The sequence below is a fragment of the Bacillus rossius genome, chromosome 7 (genome assembly GCF_032445375.1).
Source record: "Bacillus rossius redtenbacheri isolate Brsri chromosome 7, Brsri_v3, whole genome shotgun sequence".
In the NCBI taxonomy this organism is placed as follows: domain Eukaryota; kingdom Metazoa; phylum Arthropoda; class Insecta; order Phasmatodea; family Bacillidae; genus Bacillus; species Bacillus rossius.
In genome coordinates, this window is record NC_086335.1 from 55,104,027 (window position 1) to 55,121,985 (window position 17,959).

The following is a 17,959-nucleotide window of genomic DNA, read 5'->3' on the forward strand; positions in this document are numbered from 1 at the left end:
TTTACTAGAGGTTGAATATAGAAAACAGAGGTAAAAACTAAAATAATTGTGCACACTCCACCTGTTGTGGATATGTCACATGGACGTTTTCAAGTTATAAACCTTCAAATTAAACGAAGGGTAAGTGCTACCAGTAAGGAGTCACAAATATTTTAAAAAATGTAATTACATATAAACTATGTATCTATGAGATAATCTAACTCTATATGACTCACTTGATGAGTAAGTAGCATAAGTAAGTAGAGTGAGTAGTAAGTAAGAAGTAAAGGTAATTGTTTACTGTAGGAGCACCATTAAAAAAAATAATACACACCCACAAACGGCTTTATTGAGTATTCTGTAGAGGTGCACTGCTATACTTTAAAAACTTCACATGTAATTAACTATTTTAATTTTTGCCTGTGCAGCAAAGTCAGCACCACCATGTTTATGTCCTGGTGAATGTTGAATATTACTATTATTTCACCACATGTGGAGAAATGGTATTTTCATGTTAAGGGGTGGTGTAAAATTAATGTAAATAATACCCATAATGTAAATATGGTGACAAATTTATGTTGTGCTTTAATAGAGGGATGGATTTATTTTACTCCATAGGATCATACTGACCAAACTGTGTGGTTCAGTGCTTACGAAGAAAATGGAATGACATAAATTTCTTTTCCAGCTGCCTTGAAGAAAAATTTTTTACTGTAAGGTAAATTTTTATTATGTTAAAGAGGAAGATTTGACAATTATTGAATACATATTTTGCTTTAAATATTTAGCATTCGGAAAAAATTTGGTCATATTTGTTTCAGATGACGATTTGGTTGTTATTAAACGTAACGATATCAACTTTTTATTTTATACCAAACATCCTAAAACTCTGTTATTACATCCCAAAATGTAAAAGCCGTTAGTAAAAAATATGTGCTTGTTAAATTATTTATATTCCGAATATCCAGACTACTGACTTCAGTCTGAAAACTTGCCTTGTTGCCTGTTTTTGATACCCTTGTGACTGAATAAAACTGCCCACGCCACTGGTGCAGATATACTGTTACTTTAGTAACCGATTAAAATTTTAAAAATATAACGATAAAAATTAAGAAAAATTTCAATAGTTAAACATTTTTGGTATTAAAAGTTTGTAAATCAAAGGGTAAATTTACAGCACGGCTGTACTGGTGGCACCATAAAGGTCTTCAAGTAGTTTTACGAATAACCGTGAATCAAATCACATTGATATCAACAGTCTATATATAGTAGTGTCTACAGTATACTTTTTAAAGTTGCCACACAGCTCCAAGCAAGAACGACATGCTATATACACCGCAGCACATTTACGCTCTAGCCATAAGGCTACCTAACTAAAACTTTTAAGATCTGATGTGCATTATTATCATCCAGTAGAAAACAACAGCTTTAAAGATAATCTATGAAAAACCTTTAAGTTGCCCTTCAAAAAAACTTATTATTAAGCAATTTTAGACCTAAAAAATAAAGAAATGATAGTTTTTATACAATACTTACTGTGAAAAGCATAAATTTGAGATTGTAATAGTGTCGCTTTCATTTGCAATTTTAAGACTGCTGGCATGCAGAATGTTTGTGTGTGTTTGGGAGGTTTTAGTGAAATATTGAATCTAGCTGAAATGATGCAGTTTTCAGCAACTATTAAAGACGGTCAAATGGTCTCCAATACTTTATATCTGAAAAATGATTCTATTTTTAAATCTGTATCACATTATTTTTATAGTAAAATTATTTAAATACATTTTGAATAATCAAACATATTTAATACATTAATTGATCATAATCTAGACTTTTTCAGCGCAAAATATTACTGGATTAATAATATTACTGTAAAAAAATTCAATATCTATTATGTTCATCATGAAAATATATGGAAAATAAGTGGCAGCACATTTGCAGTTTTAATATTAACAGAATGATTGGCACCCAATAGTCTTTGCTTTCAAGAATTGTTAAGATATCACAGTTACATTCCCACACTAGCACTTGTCACATTTCACATTGTGTATATTATGTCCATCCTTGTGCTATAAATGTAGTCTGTAACATAACAAAATTGAATATTTGTGGGCTGAAAAATCAGTATTAGTCCAACGTGAGGTGGCACAGTTCTATATCCCAACATCCTGATTTCAGTTTGATACTATCTCCAGTATCATTACAAGCAAATGGCATGATTAAAAAGCCCATGAATAATACCTTCTATGTTTCCTTTCCTATGATCTTTAACTACAAATGAGGGGAGAGAGAAAAAAAGTATGATAAAAAGAAAACAGGATTATCTACAAACAACTAGTGAACCAATTTCAGAACTTTATCAAGTCCTTAATAAAAACATTTTCCACAAGTTTTTAGATAAAAGGGTGCTTTTATATTTATATAAATAAAAAAAACTAAAATTAAACATAAATAAATGTAATAGGAAATTTTCTGCAATTTGCAGAAACATTTTTAAGTTATAAAGCTAAAACCTTTTCAAAAATTATTTCCACATGATAAAGTGAACAGTCTCCAACTACTGAATATTAAAGTACAACTATAAACAAGCAGAAAGCCGCTGGAAATAAAAGTTAGTGACTTTCAGCCCCATGGCTATTTATTTAAAGATTCTTTGAAAAAATTCTTTCAGTTTCATTATTTTTTCTTGACTTTTGTGGCCTGTAGACATCCTGGAGAGAGAGGGAGAAAGAGAAAGAAGGAGAAAGAGAAAAAGGGAGAAAGGGAGAAAAGGGAGAGAGAAAGGGGAAAAGGGAGAGAGAAAGGGGAAAAGGGAGAGAGAAAGGGGAAAAGGGAGAGAGAAAGGGGAAAAGGGAGAGAGAAAGGGGAAAAGGGAGAGAGAAAGAGGAAAAGGGAGAGAGAAAGAGGAAAAGGGAGAAAGGGGAAAAGGGAGAAAGGGGGAGAAAGATAGAAGAGAAAGAAAGGGAAATAAAGGGGAGAATGAGGGAGAGAACGGAAAGAAAGGGAGAATGGGGAGAGGGATAAAGTGAGAGAGATAGAAAGAGTGAGGAAGATAAAAAGGGGAGAAAGGGAGAGAGGAGAAAGGGAGAGAGGAGAAAGGAAGAGAGGAGAAAGGGGGAGAAAGAGACAAAGGGGAGAAAGAGGGAGAAATAGAGAAAGGAAAGAAAGGGAGAAAGGGAGAAAGAAAGGAAATAAAGGGATAAAGAGGGAGAAAAAGAGAAAGGAAAGAAAGGGAGAATGGGGGAGGGAAAAAGTGAAAAAGAGAAAAAGAAAGGGGGAGAAAGGGAAAGAAAACAGGAGAAAGGGAGAGAGAAAAGGGAATAAAAAGGATGTGGGAGAAAGAGGGGGAAAGAGAGAACATACATACAATTAATTTTTTTTTAAAAATTTTCTCTAAATTAATTACAAGTATTCTAAACTGTATAAATCAAGCAAAACTATTGTCCCTGGAATATTAGGTGGGGAAATTTCACAATTTATTTCCTAATAGTTTGCTGCTCAAGAGATTCATAATTTTTCCTGGAAGTTATTTGTATTTTCAGTTTTTGGAGCAGATGGTTAGAAAGATAAAAGATTTAATTATAATTTTCTGTAAGTACTGTATATTGCACTGTATATACATTATAATTTCTATAATTTCTTTTGAGTAACATAATACATGTATTGTAAATCATTTAGAAACAGCTATTATAAAATGTAATTTAATACTTAAAGTGTCTTTACCATTTTACTTTGAAATTAAGTTTCTCTTTTACGGTTTTGTTTGCTATCAACCTACATACTGATGCCTAATGGGGCAATAAAAATTTTTTTTTGTACCTTACAGGAAAATCTGCCTGAAAGTAAAAAGAACTGTACTGTTTGTTATAACTGGCTGCAATTTTTTTTTTTTTTTAACTGGCTGCCAAATTTGAAGATATTTTAGTAACTTGTTTTGTATTCATTAACATTACAATTACATGAGGTCACTAAACTCAATCAAATTGTTTTAGTAAAAAATTAATATCTGCTTTTGTTGTTAAGCCATGTCAACATCAGACACAACTTGAAACGAACTCCCAGATTGAGTCAGACAAAATTATATTGAATATAATAATTTTATTTTTACTTTTAACTAGATATGTGATGCAGCAGTGTGTAAAAACGTTCACTGTTTATTACTTAATGTTAGTGAATACACTATTATTATTGTTAGTTAATGTTAGATGATACTTACTATTGATAGGTGCAAACATATATACTAGGACAGGTGGATCAGCTATTACTGAATTTGATAGTGAGGGCAGAATCACCACCGACACATGCTCCCAATTGCCGCAGGGAAATGGAAACGTCATTTAATGAAACTTGGAGGTGTTTGTGAAGCTACAACAAGAGGCTGAGGCTGCCAAACCCAGCATCATTGCACCCCCCCCCCCCCCTTTTCTTCCATATGACTAACCTGTGGTTGACTAAAAGAATTCCCATCCTGAGAGTATCACGAGTCCCTTAACAAAGTCTATCACATCTCCGGGACCCCTCAGACAACCCCGAGTGCCTGAAATCTGTGATCTGGCCAAGTACTTCCAACCTCCACTAGCTGTTTCACCATTTACTGCATCCACCCTTCAACAGGGTGAGGACCCCTCCAGAAGTGCTCTAAGCGATCAGAGCTACCAACTGCCAGTGCAAGTCCTCACAGTGCAACCTGGGCCGGTAGGGCAAACCTAAGCAGGGAATCCCAGTAACAAGGGTTGCCTCGCACTGCTGCCTAGATTTTTCGCGCACTTGCGGACTTGTACTGGCTGTTAGCCTGTAAGCTAGTGCAGTAACTACCAATGGCCCAAAGGCCTGACTGAGCTGACACCCCCACCTCCCCAGGTAGTTTCCAAATCATTTGCTATCACCTGCGTAGAATGTTTTTATTTAGACTGAACATTCTTGTACAATAAACAAAATAATGACTAATGAAGCATCATGAATCAGTGGTTTTATTTATTTATTTCAACAGAATATTCAGTTGTCAAAGTACACATCTTCACTAATACACTTATGAAAGGAAAGACACCTTGTCTGGAATAAAGTGTTAAGTGTTAAATGCTCATTGTGTTTGAGGCAACAGTTTAATATCACTAAGCCCTTCACACATTATAGAATAATGTTACCTAAGCACTACAGAAAACATAGTAAAGTTTCTGCAATGTTGCAGACTATGAAACGTTAGTGCTGCTTGGGAGAAGTACGCTTGTGAAATGAATTTGTTGCTCTGAAAAGATGTGAAGTGGCCTGAAGTCAGATCAGTTCCCAGACCTGTTCCCATATCAGGTTCCTTCCATTTTTCAACTTCCAATTGTGTAGTATGCAGTGTTGAGTGTTAAGCTTTTTTTAAAGTTTCTGAGCACCTGGCCTGCCAAATTTAAGTTTAAAACTGCTGAGTTATCAGTGGGTACATAAATATCAACTGGTTTTATTCAGTATGTGGAAAAATAAATAAGTCCTTCTACATAGATTTGCTGATACACTTAAGTATTATCACCATACTATAATTGAAAATTCTGCCCAAAAAAAACCTCACACTAAGTAAGCAACTATGCTTCGCAGTAAGGTGTCTCTTTCAACCAAAATCCTATTTCACTATTGGGCAGGATACGTTAAATAGTACGACACAGAAAGCCTAAAACTGGAAATGTCATTAAATCAAATCTTCCTGGGAAAAACTGAGCGTTTGAGCGGTCCTTGACAAACACCGGGTGCTGCCAATCTCTTATCCAATATTATTAGCATGAGTCCAAACTTGCAGATATTTCAGACACCCCTTGACAATGTATGATGTAAAAATAATTTTTAGAGGAGTATGGTACTTTTAGCATTCCAGATGAATAAGTACATATTATAATGTAAGGTAGTTCATTTTTATATGGCCAATTTAATGACATTGCTCCCAAAAATTCATCATTTTGTAAAAACTATTTAGATGTGAAATTGAATTTTCCATAGAGTCCATTCCTTAATAAAAAGCTTTTGTTGCACCTGGCAGCTGATGAACATGTAGCACTCTACAACTGATTTTCATCCATTAAATTTTTTCAGCAAAATTGCTTGCATGGTCGTGATATACAAACCATGTCTGTATTGTATTCATGTAGTACAAAACATTTCATTTATTTGAACAGCTAAAAACTTAAATGATTGATAATAACTGGAATCCAGGGTTGGTAAAAAAAACCAGAGGTTTTAAAAAACCAAACAAATTGTATTTATGTTTGAACCAGGTTTTTTCTTGTTTAAACCAGATTTTTTTTTTTACTTTAGATATTTTTGGTCTCAGCATGTTCAAATGAAAGTCATATCACATCTCGCTTTCTGCCACATATTAAACCAGAAAAGTTATAACATCAAAGAACTGAAGTCCACCAAATCTGCACATCTGACTGGGGCTTAATGACAGAAAAGGCATTTCCCCACAGGAGTAGTATTCTCTGTAGAATGGATGTTTCCCACAGAAATGAAACTGTATTTACAATAGTCTGTGATTTACCATAAAATAGGATTTTTTTTAAATAATAAATTTCTTTTTTTTCTTTTTACACTTTTGACTACAATTTACTAATTAATTTAAGAGTAGTTTTTAGCTGGGTATAATTTACAACTTATTCAGATAATTTAAATAATAAGATCTTGATTAGCATGTAATTATTTATTCCTATAAACACAATAAACTATTGTTATTAGAGTGGAATTGGACCTTTCATTAAAATTTATTAAGATATTCTATTTAAAAAAAACATTTTTTTAAACAATTTTTTTAAAACATGATTTAAATCATAGTTAAATCATTGTGGTTTGAATCAGCCAACCCTACTGGAATCAATGCTTGACGGTATTACTTTCTGACAGTTGTTCACTAACATAAGCACTAGCTCTAATGTTTACATTAAAACAGCATTCACTAGGTCCTTCACAACTATAAAGTTTTCTAAAATTTAGTTAGAATAAAGAACAATTTGCAAGATTTCATACATTCACACAATTTTGAATTTTTTAAATGTTCATCTAAACCTAACCAAACTCAGTTTAATTATGATCACCTAACATGTCAAAACTTTACCTCCCCAGAGAAAAAATAATTAATTTTTAGAGAAATTTTTTAATACTTAATCAATGATTTTATGAATTTTTTTTATATAAATGACCTGACTTAACATAACCTAACCAACCTTTCAATGTTTGTGTTATGATCTAGAAGTGCAAACACTCAGCCTCCTAAAAAAACCTAACTCACTACGTTAACATTCCCTTTGTGGACGATCAACAAAACCGAGGGCAATGTTAAAGACCACACAAAAATGCATAAAAACTCACCTTTTTTTGGAGTAGCTGCCAATGTTTGATATTTATTGTTAGGGCATTTAGTGTTTTGACATTCGTAGAAGAAAATGTGTGTTGCACCATTGAGCAAGGAAATATTAAAAAATACATGCAATATCAAATAACCCAATAACTGCTCTGTAAAATCATTGTGAAATGCACCACTCATTACCAATCCCCCTCTCACAACCATCAAGAGACTAAAAGAGTTTTCAAACAGCTACAATCATTATCAGTTTGTCTGTCTGCACTGTAATGTTTCTCATTCAAACTTATCACTTTCAAAAACAAAACAAAAAACTATTGAAAACAATATTCATAAAATAAACAATACAAAAAGATATTTAAAACACATAAAATACTGCTAACCAAAAATATATATGGTAATGAATATATAATAAAGACTAACCAACACTATTTATTAATTTCAATTATACAAATTACTATTTATAACCAAATGGTACAATGGGCAACAATTTTGTTCTTGTTCCTTTAACACAAACGACAGCAGTCGTCTCCAATATTCACAAGCAGGTGTCACTGACCCAAGGGAACAACCCCCACCCAATAGCCAGCTGATGTGCTTAAGGGCCCCGCCTACCCGGGCACACACACGGTGCGCAGAGCTTCAGGAAAAACAACGCGATTTCAAAACTACTCTAGATATACGAGTGGGGGTCTGCTTACGAAAAGCATTTAAGAGTTCGCTGAGGACCGAAAAGTACTTTTGATTTCGGATTAAGTTTTTAAACTGTATTTTTAGAAGAGTGAAAATGGTTAAAACGTTTTCAGAGTAATGTTTAGGCGTAAAACAACCGGCACAGATTCTTGAAAGGACTTAAGGGACTTGCATTACACATTTATCTTCATTTCTTCACCATATAATTTAACGGTCACCGCTCAAATTTCACAGTCATCCTGTAACGACGAGAAGACTGCGCGCCAGTTCAGAGCCTTGTGCTTAGAGGCTATACCGCACTAGAAATACCAGCGAGCGTCGTGCTTCCGGCCTCACTAACACACATACACCCCTGACGAGGCGGGCCCCTTAAGTAGCCAGTGAAATCGGCCACCTGCTGTGAGCAAATGTGCTACTGCAGCCCGAGTCACCAGAGAATGTGTTCAAGGTCGCCTGCAGCAGCCAGGAATCTTGAGATGTGAGCGCGATGACACACGGAAGCTGGCATGCAAGGACGATATCTCAAGAGGTAGCCCGTGTTGTGCATCACAAAGGGAACCTGATCACTTAGCAAACACCTGGGGCATCATGCCCCTCTGGCACCAAGTAGACAGTAGGCCTATCTATAAATTTTTTATAAAATCACAATTTATTTATTGTGGATTCCCTGACCATCAGGTAACCTAACTGGCTCACACTATATATGGGTCATTCTCATTGAAAGGGATTATTTTCAAGCTAAAAATTTTTTAAACTAAATTTATTTTAAAATTCATGAAATATAATTATAAATGATCACATCAGATTTCTCACAGTAATAAAGCAAATGGTCAAGATGATTCCATTAAATTAATGAAGTAAAAAAGTATTTAAAAATTGAACTGTCCACGGAGGAGACATCAGTGTCCACGGAGGAGATTTTTAAGAAAACTTGTGGTCAAGACTAATACAATGGCAGAGGAAAAAAACATTTGTTTGTGCAAGAAGAAACATTTAATTAATACTTAACTTAAGGACTGTAGACTAAACTTAAAAAAGGCAAAATATTTTGATTAAACTACCTTCTTACATACCAATCATATCTGTTTTTAACTTTCCATGTTGAAATAAACTTCACAGATTAACAAATATACATTATCATAATGGGATACATCATCATTGAATACATACTGATCCCAATTATTTACAATTGGGTAACTTAAAATACTCTTAATATCACTTCCCTCTACAACAGCTATGTCGTCAGCATCTGGAAAAACAAATTTACATCTGCCAGATTTCCTCATGAATCTAAATGTAAATTCATTTAACCACTTGTCTTCAGAAACTATTACACAAATGTAATGTCACAGGTTTTTTTTTTAAATTGTCCATTTTTCCTATAAACAAATACAAATAATGTAAAATGTACATTATGTCTTTATTTTTAGTTTCAAAGCTACAAAACAACCTTACAAATAGCTGCATGATATTCTGAGTTAGGCACCGTAGAACGGTAACTTGAATCAGGTGGAGACACGCGAGACATTTATATATATTAGTTTTTGTATCGAAGGAACTGAACATTTAAAACAAAGTTGCGGAATGTTTTGAGAGAAAAAATTGCCTACAAATTGACCATGATTTACAGTAACATTTATATCTTGTAATTTTTTTTTTTTTACACAAATTGTACTTAAGGCTGCATTGCAGCTAGTGAAAGTGAGAAAAACTTGGGATCTCCTCCCAATGCATTTTTATGGTGAGGAGACCTCAAGATTTTCTCTCTTCAGCTCTCCAATCCAGCCTAATTCTGGCTGACTTTTAAATCAAACAGAATGAGTTATTTTTTAATACAGTATTTGTGAGAAGATCTAGGTGCATTACAAATTCACAACCAAAATGTTTTCCTTTTTTAAAAATAAAAAGATACCCTTACGCTTACAAGAATGTGTTGATTGACATGTTAATGTGTTAATGTTATTAATAAAAACAAATGCTACAAAAAAGTTTAAATTTTTTGTCAAATAATAGGCCTTTGTTGTTTATTTTTGTCTCTTCCGTGGACAATGTGTTCCTCTCCGTGGACAGCAAGTGTCCACAGAGGAGATGTCCACGGAAGATACAAAAAGTCATAAATTTTACTTCTTAGCTATTAATTTTAAGGTTAGAAAACTTAGTAAACAGTTGGTAAAATTCAACCAAAAAATAACTTGCCAAGTGAAGACAACTATGAAAAATATCATTTTCTTTTCATATTACAGTGGTCATTGAGGAGACACATTCATCTCAACACAAAACATTCATCAAACTTTCCTGAATGATCATGACAAAATGGTCACATTTACTATTCAAACAGCAGTGATATCACAAAAAGTCTACTTTTGAAATTCCATTTTCCTTAAAACCAAAGATATTGTAGCACTAGAGAGTTAATATTTTTTAACTTTAAGTTGTGTCCACGGAGGAGATGCGCAGTCTGAAGGACAAAATGTAAACAATTTTAAGAAATGTTCTGCTTCATTGTTCATTCATGCTTTTGAGTAGAATTTATAACAGTAATATCTAATTAATTTTAACAAAAATACATTTATTATTTAAAATTAAAATATACTTGAAACAACAGAAAATGTTAACTAAAATGTCTTGGGGGACAGTCCACAGAGGTAGACATAGCTATACTGTGAACCAGTTATCTATCATAAATAAAATTTTATATTTTTTTGGCTGGACATAGAAATGTCACTCTAATGTTACTTGTTATATTAAGTTAATACCAATATGTAGAAAACATTTTATTAATTTTTAAATGTTAAGGTACCTCAAATAATCCCTTTCAATGAGAATGACCCATATAAACAACTACCCTCACATTAAAAAACTGACACATACAAAAAATATATACAAATAAAGAAACACACAAAAAACATGCATAGATGTAACTTGCAATTTTTTTTTTTACTATTTTCAAAATATTTTGCTAATGTAATATGAATTTAAATATATAGGTATTATAATAAATTTCCCAGTTGTTTTTAAATTTTATGGCAGAGCAACTGATCAATGGATATCCATCAAATTTAAATAAGTTGTAGAGTAGTCAAAATGTTTGATCAACCTATGAGCTGTCATCTAATTTGTTAGCCAAACGCAGTGTGTGAGAGTTTGGCAAAAAAAATTTACTTCTGGTTGAAGAAAATATTTTAACACAGCAAAATTTTGCTACATAACATTTATAAATAAATAATTTGCCTAAAATATTCTTCTTCTTATCTACAATGATGATACAGTGTTAATGGTAAATTGAGAATTTTTTAAATCTGAAGATTTTAGTTTGAATATTTTCTAGTTTTTGGTTGTTTACTTGAAGATTTTAATACGAAAGATCCATATTCTATCTGGAATGGACTAGACAATGGTACAGAGTTAACATGAAATAAGGTGTTGATGCACTTGAGGTTATAAACTTAGAGTAATCACTTTAGCTGATATTGAAACAAATATTTATGCAGTACCTACATAATGGAAATACAATTTTGTACTTAGAAGACTTAGTTCTATTACACAGTTCTCTTAATGACATCAAAATTAATTCCATAAGTATAGCATGTAGATTTTAGTTTCCTAGCAAAATAAATGCATTAATGATGGCATCTAGTTGTTTTCCTCTATCCACCGCTTTTGCCAGAGGTAATTTTCTTACATCACTGCTGATTTTAAAAAGTAATAAAATACTGAAAAAATATGTTTTTCAGAACTACAGACATTCCTTGTTTCACTTTGATTACATAGCCTGTGCATTGACGCTGCAGCCACTATTTTGTGCTTTAATTGCATTGCCGATCCTGTGGTTGTCCATACGTAAGAACATTTATATTTTGTATTTGGATATTGTACCCAAAAGAACGCAAATGCAAAATAAACACGTTCTTACATATGGAAAACCACAGCATCGGCAACATAATTAAAGCACAACATGGTGACAGCGCTTCACTCCATAGGCTACATAATATGACCTACAAACGGAAATTTCTCAGAAACCAGTAGGAATTAATGCTGTTTACAGGGTAAATAGAGGAACAAACGCCTTTATTATGTATATAAAAAAAATTTCGGAATTTTATTACCAATTACCGAAAAGCCACGACGTAAAACTATTTCCCTGCCATATCATCGGTGACCCGGCCATCAATCTATCACAAGAAAAATTCCTCTGAAAGTGATGTTGCCTATCTTCAATCCAACCCAATGTATCTATTTCACCCACTACGTATCTGGCCATCGGTCTCTACACTAGCTGTTAGGCTCGCTGGCCCGTAGCTTGCAGGGTTTGTCCTGAACCTCCTCCCGTGGCAGGCATCAGCACTGTCTCCTTCCGCTGCTTCAGCCAACTCCCTGCCTCCAGCAAACTTCACAGTTATTCTTCCTTAAAGAAAACCACGTAGACTGTTTGAAAGATTGTAACGTCTTTCAAATTACAAGTTACCTAGTTGCTTTTGGATGATTTTTTCGCATACATTTTTGAGAAAAGCCCACGGTTATTCAAATGTATTTTGATAATAGATAATAATTAAATATGGGAGAAGAATTTCTCAGTAGATAGATGTGTACAACCTTTCATGATGAAATTTGGTGTATCATAGATTCTAGTTCATAACGTTGATTTGTTACTACAACCTAGAACAACTTACCTATGAAGTTTTTGTGTAACTATCACTGAAAGCAGTTCTGAAATTATCTTAAAGGTTTCGGTAGTCCATTTACATGATTTTCCATATAAGCATAGTTTTTAAATTGATCCATTCTAAAAAAAACATTCAGTTGTTCAAGGGTTAATATTTACAATAAGTACGAGTGGTTTTTTTTAAGAACAGCTTTCAAGCAACCACACACTAGTACTTTCACAGTAAAAAAAGGTTGAGAAATGCCACTCATCTTTTGTTTAGAACAATTGTCCATGGTAACTCTCCACAAATATTATTTTCTTTCGATTTTTTTTGCTTGTTTTATTAAAATTATACATATTCCTGGTTATGCAAAAAACAGAATGACCCAAAAGGGGTTTTTAAGCAAAATGTTACACAATTTTTTTTTTAATAGTGATCCAGTCTTATCCTATGTAGTGACTTTCAGAAAATGTATAAAACAGAATAATTTATGACACAGCTTCTATTATAGTTTTAGATAGTGGGATGAAATAGTGCAAGAACCTTGTTCCAGGCACAGTTGTGAACTCTGAGAAACATTTGTTAAGCTTTTCTTCCACAGCATGATCATCATCATCTTTGATCAGCTGAAACTTAATTTTAGTATTGATCAGCTGAAACTTAATTTTTGTAAAGTATTCATTGCAAAATTTAAACATCTACTCAGTTGTCAAAATTTTATCTTTTTACTGTCCCTTTTAACACATCCTCCAACACCATCACAAGCTGTTTTACCATGACTTGTTGCATGAAAGGTCCAAGAAGCTTTTAAATCAAAATCTTCCAAGTGATAGCAGAGGTTGACCAAACTTGTAAAATTCTTATATAGTGCTGCACTACTATCTGTGATATACTCCACTTGATTAATGTTAAAGAATTCTAAATGATGAAGTAAGCTCAATTTTCTTTGAACCTCATATACAACAAAGAAAATCATGGTTTAGGTAATCTGAGATAAAGAAAAAAGACATATTATTACATATTTCTCCATTCTTTCTGAAGTAAATAATAACTGGATGTATTGTGCCAGCAGTCGCACCCAATGATGACTGCATTTCGTCTAAGAAAACAAAAGAATAGTTTTCTGCAAAGTCCATGAAAACTAGTATTTCATTTGGCTGAATGTTTTCTTTCCTCTGTTTCACATAGTTTGACTGCTATTTAGAGACGAATGAGCGTGGTATTAAAGCCGCCAGCTTCTTCAAAAGCAGATCAATAAACTCACATAAAGGAAGGACCAACGTTTTGTAAATGGCTGCGATCAGTAGATAAAAAATTGTGAGAACTGAATTTCATCTTCATCCTCAAAGTCTGTAAAAATGTTTCTTACGTATTAATGCACTTTTTCAGAATTTAGACAGTTAGGACATATTCTTAACATGCAATCACATTTTTCACTATCACATACCAGTAAATTGATACAGTCCTTTAACTTTAATTTTTCTAATATCCATAGCACTTAAAAGAAGGATTGTATTCTGGTGTATTGTGCAAACACAGGCCGAATGTGTACCTGGCTGACCAACTGTGACACACCATATTGGCCATAGCTCACAGAATTTAGAAAAGTCTACTTTATCACAAGGAAATTTCTCTCTAAGATCTGTGTAGTTCCTAAGATTGCAGAGTATTAGGTGCTTTTCTCTCCCTCATGGATGTTGCATATTTCAATTTTTCTTTCATCTGACTGATTAGAAATTCAAGTCACTTGCATTCCTCTTAATAACCGGCTCTTCAGTTAAGTCTTCATCAGTACTCCTTCAGACTGCATTTCATCTTCTGAAGCTTCCCCGTAATATTTAATGAGTGATGTATAGTGGTGTGAACATATAGGCCCTACTTCAATTTTATTGCTGTGTGAATCCATCTATCCTCCAAAGCAGAATTTCTTGTTCTTCATCATGAAGTTCAGCAATATTAAGAATTATCTTCTTGTCCGTGTATGTATTTATATGACACACAGAATCAATAAAAAGACCTGCATTACACTTTTCACATAAACTGGTAGCCATTGCAAATTGTAAACAAACTGTCGGTTTAACCCACTTCGGTCAGAAAATACAAAGTAAATAACTTAACAAAAATAAATAAAATTAGCTAAATGTCAACACTCAAACATCAATAGTAATAGATTAAACATTTCCATACAACTTTTTGAAGTACACAAAAAAATAGTAGCTCTTAAGACTCCCACACACTGGACAACCTGTGACTAATAGACTAATATCTTCTATGATCACCCTACAGTAAACATTTAGATGATGCTAAATTACATCATCTACATTTAAACAAGAAGATGAAATATTATGCAAACTGATTGAGTGACCAAACATTAATTGATCCATAACTTATCTTCAAACATTTTCTTCTTCTTCTTTTTTTTTTCATATATAGGCCTACAGTACATTAAGTGTACATTTTCAACAAACCTAAATCATTATTAAATATTTGCAGTAAAAAATTTACTACATATTTGCTTTTACATGTACAAATTATTTTGTAAACTTAAAACTGATTTATAATAATCTAATCACTTCTTTCACAAAGAACTTGCTTTCATAAAGAAGGTAAATAAATATCCACAAATTTTATTTCACCATTTTGTAGAAAATGTTGTGCTCTTTCTAATGGTACCAAGTCCAAGATTACAACGATTAATAGAAAAAAAGTTATAATAGGATTAATGAACTGATGTTTACAATTTTTGGTTATTCATTTTTTCCTATTCTAACATAAATTGCATGTACTTCTAAGCATTTAATTATATTTTACGAGTAATATTTGAAATCCACCAAATTTCGAACTAGAGCCAATATCCCAAAAACGAAAAATACAGGTTCTTATATTTGTCTGAAGAAACCATGTACCAAATTTCATCCAAATCTGAGATGGTGAGGTGGACACCCCTGGATGATCTGGCATGGAATGCCCCTGCAGTGGTATTTTTTTCCAGTACCTGGGGCCCATTTCTTTAGTGTAAGAAAAAAAAACACAAAATAACGAGTTGTTCAAGACAGGCCTTTTACATAGATTGTCTAAACTTGTCACTAACAAGGCTGACTTCTGAGACGAGTAAGTAATTGGTATCTTTGTAACGAACACAATTTGGCAACATCATTTAATTAATGTAATGGCAACACTTGTTTTATTGCAGCATAAATTTGTTTACAATTATAGTCATTTTTTTTAACACTATTGGGGAAAAAAATAAAACACAATATCATTCTAGGAGAATTAATAGTAGCTAAACTTGTACCTTTTCAGGTAGGTAGGAAATTAATAGTAGGTAGACGACGAGAACCTACCCAATACATATTTATTAGCTATACTGACAATAATTTTTAGGTAGCGTACATAAATAACTTGTAAATTTGAGAAAATTCACTTGTCATTACAAGTTTATAAGAGTGCTATTGTGAACCAATTGTAACAAACTTGTTAAGTTTTACTATTTAGTTAAAAACTTGTACTGGTGTGAAATGGGTACCTACTAAGTAACTGCTCAACATAAAAAAAGGGGAAAAAATGCTGGCTTAGTATAAACCAGTACTGCATGTACAATTAAAAAAAAAAGTGGTAACTTTCTAGAGTAGTGGCTTTTGACAAACAAGTTTAATAATAACTCAAGTGGAAAGGTGTTAAAAGTAATAATTTATTTAATTAAAATATTTAAATAAAAATTTACATATTATTAATGTAGAATACCCTACCTAATCAACATTTCACTTAAAAATATTTACCTTTAGGGAGATATACTGATATTCATCTTCGAAAAAGGATAAATTATGTTTCTGACCTTCAAATAATATGTTCCATTAACTTTTATATGGGTCCAGTGTTTCAATGTAAATTCTCTTCTTTGCAAACTTCAAGACACCTGTCAACCAAATCTGGGTCGTACTTAATTTCAGTTAGATATTAAAAATATATATAATTATTTTTAAATACAAGTTTCATGATGTAAAAATCTGCTAACTATGATTAATTTATATTATTTCTAATTTTTTTAAAGAATTATTTTATGTTTGCCTATTTAAGCAATATCATTTATCATCATGGATGGAGTAGTTTTGTTGTTAAATATCAACTTCAGCTGTTTCTTTTATGTCAGAAAAAGTTTTTATTTTTGCAAAGATAGATCTGGTATTTGATATTTTTGAAGACAAGTTTTAAAAGAAAAGCTTGTTTATTATTTTGCTTGGAAATATTTATGACATAATAAAAAGGTTGTACATTTTTTATGGAAAATCTATTGTTTGTGCTTTCCTAATCATCTTGTTAATGTATTTATTAAATAATCACACAACACTTCCACAGTAAAGTATGTGTCTAATAAAATCTAGCAGCAAAGCAGTTTGTTCTTTGTGTTTATTACTTTATTTATTTTTTCTCTCTTAAAATAACCCCCCCCCCCCCCTCCTCCCCTCTACTCACTATTTCATGCTAAGATGTTTCTTGTTACTTTAATTGCTTGGCCCAATGTTTTATTATATTTGAAAAAAAATTAAATAGTCATAATGAGAAATATTTCAAAACCAACCGCGTCAACAGTTACTCAGGTGACTAAACTGTTTGCTCAATAAAACACACCGCTCAATTAATGCAAAACTATTCAACATAAATTTAACAAAACCAAAATATCCTATCTTTTTAGGGATTTCGAACACGGGTAACTTTGTATGATAGTAAAACTTTACAAGAAGAATAATCATTAGCTTATCAATATTATAGGTACACATAGTTAAAATGCATTGTTATATGTAGTTAACCATAAGCCAAAAAACAAAATATGACTATACTAAGCAAATTCACCCCTTAATGATTGACTAGATAGTCATGGTATTGTACAGAAGTAACCTCAACATGTATCAAATGCCACAATAACTAAATACTAGTATTAAACAAACCTAAACGTTTAATATATATATTGTAAAAAAAAAATATTAAAAACAAATGTCAAAATAGCGTAATAAACACATTACATAAGAAACACGATGAAAACGGCATTACGTTTTTTTTTTAATATTATAGACACACTAAAGAAATTATACGATTATGGTGCAAAATAATACACATTTAAAAAGGTAAAGTTTTTATGAAAAATTATCTAAATAACCTTTTTAACCATGGATTACTGAATTGATTTTTGAAAGATGCGTATACAGCCGATATTCAAGAACGCTATTCACGAAGGCCAAGCAAATGTGCATGCAAATGAAAGATTACATCGTTGAGCAACGAATAACAACAAAAAACATTACTCATTCGTTAA

At 32.3% G+C, this 17,959-nt stretch overlaps 1 protein-coding gene across 5 annotated transcripts in view; it reads right to left on the bottom strand.

Moving 5' to 3' along the window:
* Positions 1-17,959, bottom strand: part of LOC134534052 (ankyrin repeat and KH domain-containing protein 1) — a 125,165-nt gene that overhangs the window by 106,722 nt on the left and 484 nt on the right. The window lies entirely within an intron of this gene.